This window comes from Myodes glareolus, chromosome X (assembly GCF_982192425.1).
Source record: "Myodes glareolus chromosome X, mMyoGla1.1, whole genome shotgun sequence".
Classification (NCBI taxonomy): domain Eukaryota; kingdom Metazoa; phylum Chordata; class Mammalia; order Rodentia; family Cricetidae; genus Myodes; species Myodes glareolus.
This window is the reverse complement of record NC_142053.1, coordinates 48195706-48213016: the sequence shown is the minus strand read 5'-3', so window position 1 is coordinate 48213016 and position 17311 is coordinate 48195706. Positions and strand designations below refer to the sequence as shown.

Genomic DNA, 17311 nt, shown 5'->3' with positions numbered 1-17311 from the left:
TCTTAATAAGACTGTCTTTGTGTCTTGTTAGTTTTAAAGGCAAGTGCTGATTCAGCAGATCTGACCAGGAGCTGTTTTTGATGAGCTCTCAGGTGTGGTGCAGGGCGCTGGTGTGCAGGCAGGGCTGGTTTCTACTTTTGCTGCACATTCAAGCCACCTGGGCACTTTAAAAATAAATCCTTTGTCTAACCACCCCCCCCACCCCGGTCCTGTCAATCACCCAGCATGTCTGTCTGCTCTCAAGGCACTTGCATTCTGGCAGAAGACAGTTTAAAAAACAGACACTGTTCCTTTCTCTGGCTACCAGGCTACTGAAATATTGAGCCCCAAAGAATTATAGTTTCCCCAGGATATCCTGCTAGGGGAAGAGACGTGCTGAAGCCCTGATGGCAGCCGGCCCGAGGAGGAACTTGCCTCCTAGGAAGAGATTTCACACAGTTCTGACAACTTGTGGGACTTTCTTTCTCGGGAGAAACTGGAGCACAGACATTAATGGGTTAGTAATGGCCTTATAGCAGCCTTGGCCGACTACTTAGCTATGCGTATATCTATTGCATGCAGAACAGTACACGTTTGAGACGTTGTCTTTATTTGCTCCTGTTCCCAGTGTGGTCACAGTGAAAAAAATCTTCACTGTCTGATTTTCGCTATTACTTGTCTTTTTAATTGACGTATTGGGGATGGGAGTGTCTTGAGGCAGGCTTGTTTGGGAGCTGAGGGTCCAGACTCTGACCAAAAGAACTCTCAGTGGCATGCTGGAGGTTCTGCACACTGTTGCTGGCACAGCTACCGAATGAGCTTACTTTGTAGCAAAGTTAGGGAACTACCTACTTTCTGTTCCCCCCTCCTTCCCCAGTCCCAGCCTGGGCGGCAAGGCATTTGATCCAGCAAGGCTTCAAACTTCTCAGCTTGGCTTCCACAACCCTGGCTGCCTCCCCACTCAATGCCTCTACACATTCTATTTCTGACATTCTGAGTTTAGGCCCTTCCTCCCCTGTTCCCCAAGTCCCTTATTAATGGAGCTTGTTTTGTTTCCTTGGGCATCTTTGAGTGGGAGCATGTTAGACACATTTGGACAAATCTTGGGCACTTCAGTCCTCCCTGCTACTTCTCTTCCCCAATCCAGTCATCTAGAACTATCCAGGAGCTACAGGCTGGGCCGGCCACCCAGAGCTCGCCCGGCCTGCCCTGTCTGGCAACCGCGTGGAGAGCCACATGCCTTCTGCTTCCCTGCTAGCCACTGAACCTCATGGGGAGCCATGTGCTGCTGGTCATCAGGGAGGGGCAGTGCTCAGCTAGGAAGTCACCAAGAACCAAGAACCAACCGCAGCAGTCACTTTTCAGAGGCCCGAGGGAGGGGAAGAAAGTGGGCAGGACGTGGGAGGAGAGCTTGCAGCAAGGACACCTGGGTAATGTATTATTGCGTGAGAGTGTCTGGGAGCAAGCAGCCCTGACTGAGGTCCAGACGTGGGCAAGTCATTCCAAGGGAAAAGAGGTTATAACCACAGAAAGAAAGAACATTTCGTACCGAGTGGGAGCGAGACAGCTGGGCAGGGCCAATGGAAAGGCCCCCGCCCAGCCTGGCTTTGAAAGTGCAGCTGCCATCGCCCAGATGTTTTTGTAAACATAGGGTCTCTCATATTTTCTCGGTCGACTGTTTGTTTTCTCTGTTGAAGACGCCTTGGACGCAGCTATTTGTGTCTTTCCCTTTACTCTTTTGGCTTGTCCCTTTTCCTTGAGCTTCGAAAGCAGCTAATGAGAGTCTGCCTCGAAGGTGCAGTAACAGCCGAGGAAGGAAGCCGCAGTTAAGCCGAAGGTGTCCTAATGGATTTAACACCAGGGATATTTTCACACTCGCTTTTGATAATTCCTCTGAAGTTCAGTGGCAAGTGCCAGAACCTAGTGTAAAGTTTGGAAAGCAAACAAATGCCTCCACCCAAGACCCTTTGCCCTTGCAAGACTGTCTTTGTCTCTTACCTCTTCGGGGTTTAGTGCAAATTGGGGCACATGTGTGCCTGCAGGGACCTTTGCAGGGTGGCAGTCTATGCGGAGGTCTATGAAGACCATGATCTTTGTGTTTCTTGTTCCTTTCACACAGGAGGCCAAAGAGCCGGGTGGAGAGGACCTGTGACCCCGGAGCAGTCCAACTTTGAACAGGGTCAGAGTTGAACGTTCTCAGAAAGTTCTAGTCCTTCTGCGGCTGCCTTCCCACAAGGAAAAATCGCTGACAGGACATAGTCAGCACCCCTGCTGCCCCACCCAGCCTTGCCAGCTTGCTCTTGGTCCCTGCCCTTTGCCTTCTGGCTCTGGCTTCCTCTAAGACAGTGGCACCAGAGAGGAAAGGCGAAGTGCAGAGGTGTGTGGGGCCAGGGACTCTGGGTTAGGGTGAAAGACCCCAGGAGAGCCACCATCTGTCAAGCAAGAACTGGGAGCCTCATAAAAGAATTGGGGCGGGGGAGGTTGTAGTCTGGCAACAATGGCCAAATGAGGTTGGTCTGAGTTGGGACCTTGGGAAAAAGAATCAATGAAGGATTAAAGTGGGGATAATTTTAATAGCTAACACTTATTAAAGGCTTACTAAGTGTCAGATGCAAGGCCAGGTGCTTAACACGAGTGATCTCATTTAACTCTCTTAAATGTCTTTATTATCACTGCGTTATTCTTGGGTAGTGGAAATTCTGGCTCAGAGAGGTTAGGTAGCTTGTCTGAGGTCCACAGCCAATGAAGGAAGACTGAGGCCTAGAACTCACATAAGTTTGAAACATAATCTTAGGTAACCTCTTCACTGCATAGCTTCAGAGGTACCAAGGAAGGTGCTAGTAACTCCATTATAGGTCTTGAGAAAGACCACTGGGAGCAAGAGGTCCTGGAGAAATGCAGAAACAGTTTTGGGGAGGATCGTGTCTCACTAATGCAGCCTATGATGAGAAGCCTTTGTTGTTCTCAGCCTCCTGTCTCTGTCAAATCCACGTGGAGCTCCAGCCCTGTGCAACACAGAGGATCATGGGCCAGTGACAGGGCTTGAGGCTAGTTGGAACAGCTGTGCTAGAGCTCAGGAAATCACCGCACAGAAGAAGTTGACTTCCTGACTTCCATATCCCTAGGATGATGAAGTTTGAGCTAGAAGGGAGTGCTAGGGACTCATGACAGCCAGGCCTGAGACAGGGAAGGCGCCGGTTCACGGACTGTGCCGGAGGGCTCTCTATAAAAGGCCAGCACTGTTTTGACACCTGCTGTTTTCTCCTGTGCAAACCTTTCTATTCAGATTCCCACAGGAGGCCTTTGGAGTGTTCTTTGAGATTGCCTTGGATCTGGCCTGGCCCTTCTAGCCAGGGACAGTGATTCACCCCGACCAGAACATTGACATCTGCTCAGGAGAACACTGTGTGCTCTGGACTGGTGCCGGAGCCCAAGGGAAAAGGGAAGTGTGCAGAACCCACAGGCCAAGGGAAAGCCTGGGCGGGCTTCTGCTATGGCAGCTGCTCAAACACTTCCATCTAAGCCTGGCCTTCTTCCTTTGGGCAGTGGGCGACCATGGTACCGTCACCGGGTGCTTCCTCAGCTCTTCTTGGGGGCTGTTTTCCCGCAGGTAGCCTCTATTCCTTCGACTTCTAACATGAAATCCCCTTGAAGGTAGTAGCCTCAGCCGATTTGGAATGCATTGTCTCTGTATCCTGCCACCCTGTCCCTGCCCTCTGCCTCTATCATAATTTCCCATCCTCTTGCCTAGCCTCACAGCCTCCAGCTTTTCTCCCCAAAACTTTATATACCCCTCCATACTACCTGAGCCATCTGCTTGCAAGGCATGTGTGAGCCTGTTAGTCTTGCAGTGAAAACCTTTCAGTGGCTTCTCATCACCCCAGGACCCAGGGTAGACATTGGGGTGTAAGGCTCAGAATGTTCACAGTTCATCCAGACCTTGCTTTCTATCTACCACCATAAAGATACCAGGTTAAAAAAAAGAAAGAAAGAAAGAAAGAAAGAAAGAAAGAAAGAAAGAAAGAAAGAAAGAAAGGGAAGGTTTCTTTAGTGTAAATGTATCCCTGGTATTGTATCCCATACTGTTCCCCACTGTATTTCTGCCATGCATCATAGCTTTTCTGCTGATAGAACCTCGGTTAAAGCTTAGCATCCAGTCCCTGTATTGGATGACATCATTAGCATCCAAAGTGACTCTGGAGCCCCTAAGTCCCGCTTCTTCCAAACCATCTGTATTAGTTACTTTTGTCACTGTTTTGTCACATGTTCTTGCCGCATGGCCCAAATGCCTGACAAGAAGCAAGGTGATGGAGGGAGGATTCAGTTTGGATCCTGGTTTAAGAGACTATAGACCGTCATGACCGGGAAGGCATGGTGGTGGGAACATGAGGTGACTAGTCACTTTGTGTCCTCAGCCAGGAGACAAAGAAAGATGATTGCTTTCTCCTTTTCATTCATTCCAGGACTCTGGCCCAGGGAATGATGCTCCACACAGTCAAGGTAGGTCTTCCTTCTCAATTAAACTTTCTTGGAGATCCTCTCCCAGACATACCCAGAGGTGTGTTTCCATAGTGATTCTAAATCTAGGCAAATTGACAATGAAGATTAACCATCACACACGTAGCGTCCTCCCCTCTGTCCTGAGATGCTACTTAGGCCAGTTTTGGGATGGTATAGTTCTCAGTCTTGTGCACATTCTCCCCGTCTCTCCCCACCCTCCAGTTACTCCTGCATGATGCTTTCTGTAGACATCTGAGCGACAGTTACTCATTCTCTTCCTTTCCTGGAATATTGACACCTGACTTTATTTGATCATGCAATGTCTTGCATTTCAGTCTGTGTGTCTGTGTCTTCTTGGCTAGATTACAAGTTCAAAGAGTGTAGGAGCTTCCTCCCTTTTATGCTCCACTCCTGGCATTACATAATAGAGCTTCAGTAAGTGTAGCTTGCTCCATAGCGCATTTTTCCCTCTCATAAGACTGAACTTCCTTTCGGGAAGTTTCTAGACTGAGTCTTCTGAGTCTAAGGCCAGTTAGGACACCAAAGTGACAAGTTACAATGTAGTGTGCAGGGGACAAAGGACCTGGAGAGAATGGACATGGTGGGCAGAACTGAATGCTGAGGAATTGGGGGTTGAGAATACAACAGAGCTAATGCCTGTCTGCGGAGAGGAGACAGGTAGTCCAGCAAGGGGACACAAGCATGTAGGCAAGAAGGGGCACACGATGGATATTAAGGAGTCATGGAAAGTTCAAGAGCTTAGTTGAGGATGAAGGGTGTTGAACAGGTGTTTGGATGGAAAATTAAGCTGTCCAAAGGTTTTAACTGAGCAAATTCTGCATTAAGAGTGGGAGAGCGAGGGGTCAGAGTCATAGCTCAGTGTGTAAGAGCAGTGGCTGCTTGTCCAGAAGACCTGGGGTTCAATTCCCAGTACCCACATGAAGGCTCACACACAACTGTCTATAACTCTAGTCCCGGGGGATCTTCTGGCCTCTGTGGGTACCAGGCATGCTAAGGATACACACAGGCAAAAACTTCTTATACACCTAAAATCTAATTAATTATTAAATTTAAAAAAGAATAAGAAAGTCAAACACAAAAGAACACATATTTTAGAATTCCATTTATATGAAATTTCCAGGAAAGGCATGGCTTAGTGATTTTGGGTGGCTCAGAGTGGCAATAATGATTGAGTTCTAGTGGGAATGAGGGGCTTCTGTGGAGTGATTCGTTTTTGGTTTGGTTTGGTTTGGTTTTGTGGCGCTGAAGTATGAATCCAGCATACTAGGTAAGGCCCCACCACTGCACTTGGCAATGTATTAAAATCGAATTAAGGGATAAAGGGGCTGCTCAGTGCTTAGGTTGCTGCACAACCACAAGGTCTAACTTCAGTTCCCAGAACCCAAGTAACAGACTGAGTGCTTGTGCTCCTACACTCATCAGTAACCCTAGCACTGGGGACAGGGGTGGGGGGAGAAGAATCACTGGTACTAGCTGGAATTTCATATTCAGGAAGACCCTGGCTTAGAGGAATAAAGCAGAGAGTGATGGAAACCATCAGGTTCCCTTCTCTGTCTTCCATGTGCAGAGGCATGCATACATGTACACACTCATGTAACACATTCTCATACACACTAAAAATTAAAATAAATAAAATTTAATCAAAGTGATAGCCACACAATTTTGTGAATATACTAAAAATGATTGAACTGTACACTTAAAGGGATCAGTTACATATGACATGTAAACTATTCCTCAATAAACTATTCCTCTTTACATATGGCCAGGCGGTGGTGGCGCACGCCTTTAATCCCAGCACTTGGGAGGCAGAGACAGGCAGATCTCTGTGAGTTCGAGGACAACCTGGTCTACAGAGCTAGTTCCAGGACAGCTAGGGTTGTAACACAGAGGAAACCCTGTCTCTAAAACAACAACAACAACAACAACAACAACAAAAAAAACAAATGAAAACACCCCAAAACAAAAAAACTCTTACATATAAGAAAACAGATGTGGGACTGGAGACATAACTTAGTAGTCTAGCTCACTTTCTCCTCTGACATAGGACCTAACTTTTGTTCCCAGAACCCACATGGGGTTCCACAACCATCTATAACTTCAGTTCCAAAATGATCTAATATTCTCATATAACCTCTGTGGGCACCAGGCATGAATGTGGTGCATGTACATATAGGCAAGCAAAACACTCACACATATACACTAAAATAGTAAATCTAGTTTTAAAAAAATGTAAAGGAAAACCAGTAATTCCAGTTCTTGAGATGCAGAAGCAGGATGTGGATTGTGAGTTCAAGATCAGATAGGACACATAGTGAGACATGCCTCAAAAGATAAGAAAGACGGGGGGGGGGGGGGATGAGGGAGAGAGAGATAGAGAGATTGAGATAGAGAGAGACTGAGAGAGAGATTGGATGGATATCAAGTTTGTGACTGCTGTGTGTGAAGTAGGTCAGAGTGGCTAGCCCGGATATGGAGACTGCAGCAGTCAAGAAATTTCTGCAGCAGTTCAGGCAAGAGTTAGCCAGCTAGTGCTAAAGCAGAGGGCGGGACGGAAGGAGCACTAAAGCAGAGGGCGGGACGGAAGGAGCACTAAAGCAGAGGGCAGGAGGGAAGGAGCACTAAAGCAGAGGGCAGGAGGGAAGGAGCACTAAAGCAGAGGGCAGGAGGGAAGGAGCACTAAAGCAGAGGGCAGGAGGGAAGGAGCACTAAAGCAGAGGGCAGGAGGGAAGGAGCACTAAAGCAGAGGGCAGGACGGAAGGAGCACTAAAGCAGAGGGCAGGACGGAAGGAGCACTAAAGCAGAGGGCAGGACGGAAGGAGCACTAAAGCAGAGGGCAGGACGGAAGGAGCTGGAGTCCACAGATAGGTCGAAGGTCAAATGAGAGAGCAGGTAATTGAATTGATGGCTCTGTTTCTGGCATCCCATACATGCCTAAGCATGGAGGAGACCACCTGAGAATGAATCGTCACCAGAATCTAGAAGACTGCTCTCTTGGGCTCAGCATTCTTCTCTTACCCCATTTAACCTTCACCTTCTCACAGACTCTGCACTCACCCCAATCCCACCCTCTCCTTAGACTCAGCCACACACGACAGCAATCAGTGACGCAATGGAAATTCTCTGAACCCACTAAAGTCCTGGGCTTCCACTGGTTCCCACACAGATCAGCCACCTGCCAACCCACAACACCAGTGGACCTCCAAGTGTTCCCTTTAGACCATCTGTCTCTGAACCCTGAGGAATGCAGATAGATAACACACGCAGTGAGCCCCACACTGAACTTCTGAGTAAGAATCTGAGGAAGGGGAAGGCTTTCTGGGTGATTCTGGTGTCCAGTAATGCAGGCTTTGTTCTGGTGCATTAAGGATGCTTGTGGTTTGACACGCCAGCACGCAAGCCCTGTTGGCCACTGGTGGACAGATAGCTTGTCCTGAAATGATCCCCGACCCAGGCATCTTCCCCTCTTGCTGACTTTTCTGTCAGGAAATGCACCCCTGCCCTGCCACTAATCAGATTACCCTCTTGCACAATTGTCTGCCCCTCCTTTTTCTCTCATTAAATTTCCATAGGACAGTCAGTTCTCAACTTCTCTTTCCTCTGTCCTAGACACTTCTCACAATTTGTCTCATTTAGGAATTGCTTATTTATATGTCAGTGTTTGAGATGCTCAGAAGTCTGGGAAGACTAAAACTATCAGACTAATAGCATCTAAGACAGAGCCAGGCCCACCATAGGTAGCCAGTAGCTATTGAATGAATTGAATCATTGACAAAATCAGCATAATGTGGGACTAGCATAAACCGTAGACCGTTGCCCTTGGTTTTTAGAGTTTCTTGCAAGGCCAGATATGTCCTTCTGCCTTGCCTGACACACAGCTTTATAGGCCCAGAGACGTGGGAACACAATGACTTGCTACAACCAAAGTAGGCACTGTGGACCTGCACAGTAGGCTACCTGAGTTGGCAAGGTTCGTCATTCACTAACGTATTCACTACACCGTTCCATTCACTTTAGGCACTCCATGAAGTACCAAAGATAAATACAGAAAAATGAGTTAGGCTCGGCGACACGTGCCTGGACTCCCAGCTCGTGAACGGTGGAGGCTGAGGGACCAAGCACACAAGGCCAGTTTGGGCTATAGACAAGATCTGAGGGCAGCCTGGATTACGTGAGACCTGTTCAGGGCCAAATCTGCCTCGGCCCTCCATGCCTCAACAAAACGCATGGACAAGACACATGTGACTCATGTACTCACACTACCACAGCTTACAGTTTAGCAAGAGGGACAGATGTTAAACAGAGCTGTGAGAGAAGGACAATGTCCAGGGAAAGTAGAAATTGACAGGAGGGCTTTGCCTGGGGCATTAGAGAGGGGCCAAGGGTTTATCCAAGGATCTAAGGAAGTAATTTAGAGCTGAGACCGCAGGTGTGACCAGGGGTTAGATAGGCCAGTAAGCCTCAGCAGAGAAGAACCTTAGGCAGTTGCTAATTTGACCCTTGCCGAAGGGACAAGGTGTGGCTGAACAGTATGCACTCCAGCTCTCTGGAAGAAAACATGGGGGCAAAGTCTTTTACCCTTGGCTTGAGAATGACTCATGTTTCGTCTGAGTGCTTTCAAAGCTTGATATGCCCTCTTGAGCTTTCCTGACTGCAAGGGAGTGAGAGGTAGGAGGTGACAGTAGGTAGCCAGCTAGGGGCCAGAACTTTGTGGATCAGTCCTGCCTGGGACTGGGGTTTTTCAAATTGCAGACTGGGAGAGTTTTTACTTGGGAGGAGGGTGGCGCAATATAGCTTGACTGCTGTGTTGGTTGGTACTGGGTTGACAGGAGCCAAGAATGGAAGCAGACATGGTTCAGTCCACACATTTTGCGGAGAAGGAAATTGAAGCCCAGAAAGAGGGAGTGACTGGTCCAAGGTCATCCCACTTCTGGTTTTAGTCTCGGGTTAAGAGAGAAGTTAACAGAGAACTAAACAAAGAAAGCCAAGTGGGTTGTGGTAAGATGAAATTCACTAGTGCATTGTGGGAGACGCCGAGTTCTGGAAGCAGAGATGCCCAGACAGGGAGGAAAAGGGACTCTGGTATCCATTCTTCCAAGTACTTTGTCCTTCACAGCATATGGGCGAATGGGTGCCGTTAAATTAGCCAGCATCAGACCTCAGTTATATCCCAGCCCTGTTTAATCTGGCGGTTGCTCAGACAGGAGCTCCGTTCTTAAGGGCGGGGCAGTTCCTTCCTGCCTGTGGAGTCTAACGAAGTGCTGAGCTGGGCAGAACTCCCAGTGCTCCCTGGGTCCCAAAGCAAGCAAACAGAAACCTCATGCAGGGCCACGTGAGGTCAGGTGGGGCGGGGCCCGGAAACCCGAGCTGCAATAGGATTGGCTGCTGTTTGACACACCACTTCAGGAGCCCGCCAGCCACTGGAGGCGCAGCACCCTTGTGCTTCTTCCGGCCCGTCCCTCACTTGTCACTCTCCTTTGAGGGGGGCTAGTGGTGGTGGAGGTGGTGGTGGCGGGGTGGGGTTGGGGGGGGGATCGCCTCAGAACTTCCCTCTACTATTTGAGCTCAGAAGAGAAGTTTCTTCCCTTCACTAGCTCATTTTGTAGAGATGTGGACGGATACCACTGGAACTCTGCTAGCACCCCAAAGAGGATGAACACTGGCGGGAGAGGGGGTGAAGATCAGGCCGAGGAGCAATTAGGGAGAAATATACATCAAATGATTTTCAGCCATGGTTTACCTTAAAATCATCTTGGTTGTGCCTGAGCCGCAAAATGCCCTTAGAAGCATTTCTCCCATGAGGCTCGAGGCTTCACTTTCAAGTGAACATTACTGCCCATTTATGCTGCACCGGCCAAACAGGCTGTTGCTGCCTCTTCAACCTAGGCGCCAGCATTTAGGCCTTCCTCGCCTCACCACCTACCCACCTGCTTTTCGAGAACAGTTCTTTGGTTTGAGGGAGAAACAAGGTGGATTGCAGATGGTGGGGAAATCTTTTTACTATTCTCTAAATAAAAATTGTGAGTAAATGCTTCCTGAAGCCACTTTTAGGTGTGACATACCAATAGTCTATACACCAATATCAGACTGAACATTTTTACAGGCTTTTTTTGTTTGTTTTTGTGGTGGTAGGGAATCAAACTCAGAGCCTTGGACATCTAGATCACTTCTCCACCCCTGACCTACGTCCTCATTCCACATTTTACTTAAAAAAAAACATTTAAAGGCCTTATTTATTCTCCACAGCAGCTATTTTGAGTTGTATACCGTTGATGACCCACTGACTAGAACTTAATTTTGGGGACAGGGTCTTACTTTGTAGACCAGACTGGCCTGTAACCATGTAGCTCAGGCTAGGCCTACAACACAGTCACTACAATCCTTCCATCTCTGCCTCCCGAGTTCTGGGATTACAGAGGTGATTGCCCAAAACAATACCCCATGTATACTGTAAAGGCAAGGTAACTGTGATTTACCCATGGACACATAGCTTATAAAAGACAGAAATAGGATCTGGACTCAGTTATGTCTATCCCAGCACCTCCTACCGTTAGTTTCTTCCCTAAGCAGTGTCTTTAGAGATTTTATGTTGTCCACATTATTTTTGATATCTTGACAAGCTGGGCCTACCAGAGAAAAATGACTCCCTGTCTGCCTGTCTCAGACTTTGGAGTGCTGGAGTTGCATGTTCGTGGAAACAGGTGGACACATCAATGCCACGAGCTGGACTGTCGTGAGAAGGCTTCTTTCAAAGCTCCCTCCTAGTGGTGGCGATCTGCTGCCAGGCTGGTGGAGGTGGAGGGGGGCGAGGTTGTAGGCATCTAAAGAGAAGCAGGGACAGCTGGGGGGTTGGCAGAAAGGTGGCCTGCGATGCCTCCTTAGGTTCTTCAATGCCTGACACATCTTGGATGGGTTCTTGGTTCTCTTCTCTAAAGAGATTAATGAAAGCAGGGGAGCCTAGTGAATATTTAATAGACACATATAAAAAGTTTCACAGACTCTGTCTACACAAGGTTCTTTTGAAGGTCCACATAAAGCCACAAGGGCCTCTTGGAACTCTCAATCCAGGGAAATGATTAACCTGCCTCGTTTCTGGAGAACGATGCAGTCTGTTTATGAAATGCCTCGATTAATGGTAAAGGAGCCAGTGCAGTTGGGGGCTTTCCACCTGCATTCATCTGAGGCTCCTGGTCAGGGAAATTTGAGCCTGAGGCCCATTTGGCTTCCTGACCACTTCCTGCTCCCAAGCGCCTCCAACAGTGTGCCTTTAATAAGTCCGGGTTGTTTCCAGTTCAGCGTTAGTTAACTCTTTGAAGTCTGGGTAGACATATCATACTTAAAACCCACAAACCATTTAATATACATCAAAGATTGGTCAGCAGTGCAATTGGTCCTATGTAGATGTTTCCACTGTAGGGATCAAATGAGATAATGTGTGTGTGAAAGCGCTGTGTAATCCTTGAAGCACAGTAAATGACTTTATTATATTTCTCAATAGAATGGTTTATTTATTTATAAGATGGGTGCTCAATCTTATGAGGGCCTTTGAAGCAACCAAATTGGTACTTGTTGAGTGTGGAGCGGCAGTAAATTTCCCTCGTACTTCTTTCCATGTTTCCCAAGCTAATGAACTTGGGAGGCATTGTCTTGCTCACTTCAAGGCACTATAATTTGTTTTTTTTTCCTTTGCTTTTTCCCAAATAAGGAATACAAAAGACAAAATATGCAAATATGTTCCTAGAAATTTAGGAACTTGGTTTTGTCCATGACTCTTGTGAAACCCTAGAGATTAGTGCTCGCGGGGCAGGGATGCACACACAGAGGCTCTCTGGGCCGCTCCTGTAGATCAGCTGTACAGACGGGACAGCCTGGGAACTGGAGGTGGTTGATATGCTAAGAAAACCTCTTCTCAAAAGATCTGAGGCGATTCTCCTATAGTGCTGGGGGGAGGGGGGACAAGAAGATCGATTCAGCCCTTCAAAGCGGGATTTGACACTAGCTCACAAAATCATCTGTGCATGTATCTTTTGACTCACCAATTCCATTTCTAGGAATCTCTCTCCAATAGTTTGGAAATGCATATGTGCAGATGTATTTATTGCAGTGCTGTTGGTGGTGGCAAAATATTAGAAACAGGGGCTGGAGAGGTAGTTTCAGGCGGTGTTTGCCTTGAATTTCTAAGGCCCTGGCTTCCATTCCCAGCACTATAAAAAACGTCTTAATGTCTACAGACAAAACAGTTATTACTGCACAGAGCACAGCATGCCCATGGCGGAGTACTGCGCAGCTGTGAAAACAATACAGATCCTCCCTGTGAACTGGTAGGGAGTGACTTCTTGGCTTGTTCTTTGTTTATTTAGTTAATGTTGAGATAAGTTCTTGCTAGGTAGTCCAAGCCTAGAACCTGCAACCCTCCTGTCTCAAGCCTGTCAACTGCTTGTTTTATAGGTGTGAACCACCACATCCAGCTAGGATATATAGTTAATAAAATAAGAAGTATGGGACCAGGGCATAGCACAGTGGTAGAGTACTTGTTTAGCATGTGCAGGAGGCCCAGGGTTCTAGAGCTAACATTGCAAAAGCAAAGACAAGTGCAGAAAGTGTGTCAATGCGACATTCCTTCTTGCCTAAGAAGTAAAAATTACATGTGTACATATACAATATATATACACACATATGTTGCGAATTAGGTCAGTACAGTAAATAACCAGGCCAGCTCAAGAATAACAGTTATATTTTAATGGTTAAAAAGGGGAAACTCACGCTACAAGGGTGGGAGGACGACGTCCTATCTGTCCAGCAGGCACCGCGCAGAGAGCGCATGCATCTTGCATCTTGTGCGTGCATCTGGGTCCTCCCAGTTTCTCTACCTGGGCCCCAGGTAGCCATACCCTAACTAGATGTGATTGGTTGATAGAGTTTCCCCATCACACACATATATTTACATCCATTCATTTATGCAGAAAGAAACAGAAGAATAAACCAGAAACTAATAGAATTGGTTACCTACACAAAGACAGAAACCCAGACATAATAGGCACTGCAGAGGCATTTCTGGTGTTGATTTCTACGGTATGCTGAAGGGAATAGCTGATTCAGCCGAGGAGTTCGGGAAAGTTTTCTATTGCTGTCTTGAAAGACGAGTATGCTATCACCAGGTTGGCTGACCTTAATGGAGAGCTTCTTACTGGCAGGTGGAAGAGTTATGAGCAAAGGCCCAGAAGTGGAATAGCTTGGCATGTAAGGTGACCCGGGCACTGCGTGGGAGGGGGTTTCTGTGGGAAGAGTCACCAGAGGGGACAGGCATGCCTGAGACCTGGACATTCTGTAAGGCAGTGAGTGATCCAGGGTGTGAGGTTCCCTGGAGATGAGAAAGCCGTAGGGGAGATCCAGGCCAGTTCATGTGGCAGCTCTTCCTCTGACTGGAAGTGTGTGGTGTGGAATGCACCGGCTGAGGGGACAGCCGAGAAGTTCAGGAGGGGGCCCCTGTGACCACCGTGGTCAGGCAGGAGAGCCTGGTGGCTTGCATCTTGAGCTTAAGTAAAAGTGTTCTGGGTCATTGTAGATTTCAGAATGAGGAGAAGTGATTTCATTGTTTAAAACAGTTGAGAAAGGGAGTCAATAAATTGCCTAGACTGGTCTTAAATTTCCTCTGTAGTCCAACAGGTCTTGTGCTGTTGACCCTTTTATGTGCTATCAGGCCTGGCCCTAGAGAAGATTTTGCACATTCTCATCACAGGGAAATGCTAAGTCCAAGCTCTGATAATGTATTGCATATAGTGACATTTATTGTGTTGCTATACTGCCTTCCACTTATGTGTAGAATGATATGTTAGTTAAACTATTTTTAGGAACCCAAAGAGTATAATGGCTTATAGCTGTAACCACAGCGTTTGGAAGGTGGGAACAGGAGGAGCTGAAGGGTCAGGCTAGTCTTGGTTGTATGCCAAGAACTTCTGCCAAACAAACAGATAATGACAGCAGCAGCAGCAACAACAGCCTCCCCCCCACAAAAAACCCTGAATCTTGCAGTGAATAACTACAACCTTATGAAGACTTTACTTAATGTGTGTCCTGTTCTGACCTTCAGTTGAGAGCAGAAGGGCCAAAAACAGGCCTCCGGGAAAGAAAGGCCTTGGGCTCCTTTCCTGATTCTGCTGTCTGAGGCCACCTCCAGCCCTGAGAGTTAGAAGAACTTGAGTCGTAAATTAGGCCTCACATTCCCAACAGCTTGGAGTTTGTGGGTTGCTGTGGCTTGCTTGTGGGTTTGCTCTGTTTTGTTTCTGAGACAGTCCCGTTTGGGAGCCCAGGCTCACCTTGAAGCCTCGATCATCCTGCCTCAACCTTTCAAGTGCTAGGATTACAGGTGTGTGCCGCCAAGCCTGGCATTGTTTGTTCTGGCTTTTGACTTCATAAGCGCGTACACTAATCACTGTCTAACAGAAAACAATGGGCTGACTCTTGGTCTGTGGCAGTCTGATGACTATAGAACAGAGAGGCTCTATGGTGTGACTTGAACCCTGCCTCTGCATTGACCTTGCTGTATTTGTTCCGGGCGAGCTCCTACCACTTACCGAGCCTTGGCTGCTCTCGCTGCCTGCTAAGTGTAGTAGGCAGATGGCCTGCGGGCACCCGAAAACTCCAACTTTCTACCTTTGTGAAAAGGTTAACGAACTTCTATTACATTTTACAGCATGTGCTAAGCTCACAGCAAAGTTGACTAAGAATAGAGAAAGTTGTCTTATATTCCGTCATCACGCTTTTGTAGCTTCTCTCCATGACTGCCTGTTGACACTCCCTACCAGAGGGAAACATGCATCAACATTGACGAGCCTGCACTGAGACACTCTCATCACCCAAAGGCCACAGCTTGCCATGGGGCTCAGACTTGGTGTGTGTATCCTGTGGGTATCAGCCAGTGTTGAGCTATGTGTGTTCCATGACAGGACAACCCTGAAGAGTTTCATTGTCCCTCCGATCCTCTGTATCGTACCTAGTCTCTCTCTTTTCCATCAGCTCCTAGAAATCCTACATATTGTCTCCAGCTCTGAAGTTCCGAAGAAACCATAGTGTCCCATAGCTAGGATCATTCAGTTTGTGGCCTTTTTGCTTTGGCTTCTTCCACACAGCGCACCTAAAGCTCCTCTAGGTCAGTGGTTCTCAGCCTTCCTAAAGCTGCGACCTTTAATCCAGTTCCTCATATTGCGGTGACCCCCACAACCATAAAATTATTTTCATCGTTACTTCATAAATGTAATTTTGCTACTGTTATGGATCATAATGTAAATACTTGATATGCAAGACATCGGATATATGACTCCTCTGAAAAGGTCATCCCATTCTCAGAGAGGTCAAGAACTGCTTGCTGCTCTGTCTTCTCATGGTCTCAACAAAAAAAGAACCCACTAACAGAATTCCCCACCACTCATTTGTCCATTCATCTGCTCCAGGCCATCATGGTGGCTTCCAAGTTTGGGTATCAATGAATGAAACTGCTATAAACACATACAAGGGCTTTTTGTATGGATCTAAGTTTATGGGTCATCTAGGTAAACACTAAAGAGCATTATTGTTGGATCATGAGATAAACTCGATTTCACAACTCTTTCAATGTCATTGTATCATTTTGTATTCCCAGTCAGTGAAGAATCAAACTTCCTTTACCTTCACATCTTTCCCAGCTCCCGATGTTTGTAAAGTTTAGATTACGGCCATAATATTAGGTGTCTCATTCTTTTTTTTAATTTGCAATTCCCTAAGAATGCATGGTGTTCTGTATTTTTTTAGGGGGGGGGTGTTGTTCTGTATCTTTCCTTGTGCTGATATTCTCTCTCTCTCTCTCTCTCTCTCTCTCAGTATCCCTCCACACCTCTCCCTCCTTCTTTTCCTTCCTGACCTCACCCCACATCTCTGTTCATGTTCAAGACAAGTTTTCATTCACCGTGCAAATGAAATTGGCTGGAACTCACTCTGTATCCTAGGCTGGCCTTGAACTTGTGATCCATCTGCCTCAGCCTCTCAGATTCCGAGGAGACAGACGTGCATCATCATGCCAGGGAGGTTTGAATTTGACTGGAGTTTAATGTATCAACTATTTCTTCCACAGAGTCTGTGTCTGCGGTTCCATCTGACAAGTCATCCCCACAGCCAATGTGTGCGCACAGTGCTGGCTATAGAGGCAACCCAAGCAGCCACGTTGAATGAGACTTCATGGATGCTGCTTCTGACTCTAGGAAGAGACATGCTCTTGTAGCAAACTCCCTGATCCTCTGGCTCGGACAGTCTTTCTTCATTGTGCTGGGCTCTCCAACTGTGACTTTTCCCAGTGTCTCGCAATCCCTGTGCCCATCTGGCAGAGCAGAATGTCTGGAGGAGTCAGGGAGCTGGCTATCTCTCCCACCCCCATTCTGCCCACCCACTCACATCCTTTACACATTGTATCCCCCCCCAATCTATGTGGGAGACTCCAGAGAGCTGGAGTTGAGTGTGTCATTCCCCAAGGTTGCTCAGGCTCTGATGTCAGGGCAGCAGGTTAAGTTCTAGTAGAATTGTTTTTCCTCGGGCCTTTAAAAGAAGAACGGAATGCTCTGGCGTATTTCAGAATGTTTTCTTTTCTCCTCCCCCCACCCCCTTCCAGAAGCCAGGCTAGGGCGTTTCTGATATTGGCTGGGAGCTGGTGGAGCTCCTGGAGGTAAAACAAACGCCTGCTGCTGCTGTGGGGCAGGGTTGCACAGGGAATGTCTAATTCTCGAGCTTGTCCACAGCCTCCAGCAATTTGTCAGTTCCAGCCCTGGCTTTTCTGACCTGGCACTGG

General features: G+C 47.4%; 1 long non-coding RNA gene across 1 annotated transcript; it reads left to right on the top strand.

Moving 5' to 3' along the window:
- Positions 1-233: 233 nt before the first annotated feature.
- Positions 234-17092, top strand: LOC125396568 (uncharacterized). The gene is made up of 4 exons (XR_007230834.3): positions 234-496; positions 2099-2158; positions 4443-4479; positions 16604-17092. It is a non-coding gene; the product is annotated as an uncharacterized LOC125396568 (long non-coding RNA).
- Positions 17093-17311: the final 219 nt, after the last annotated feature.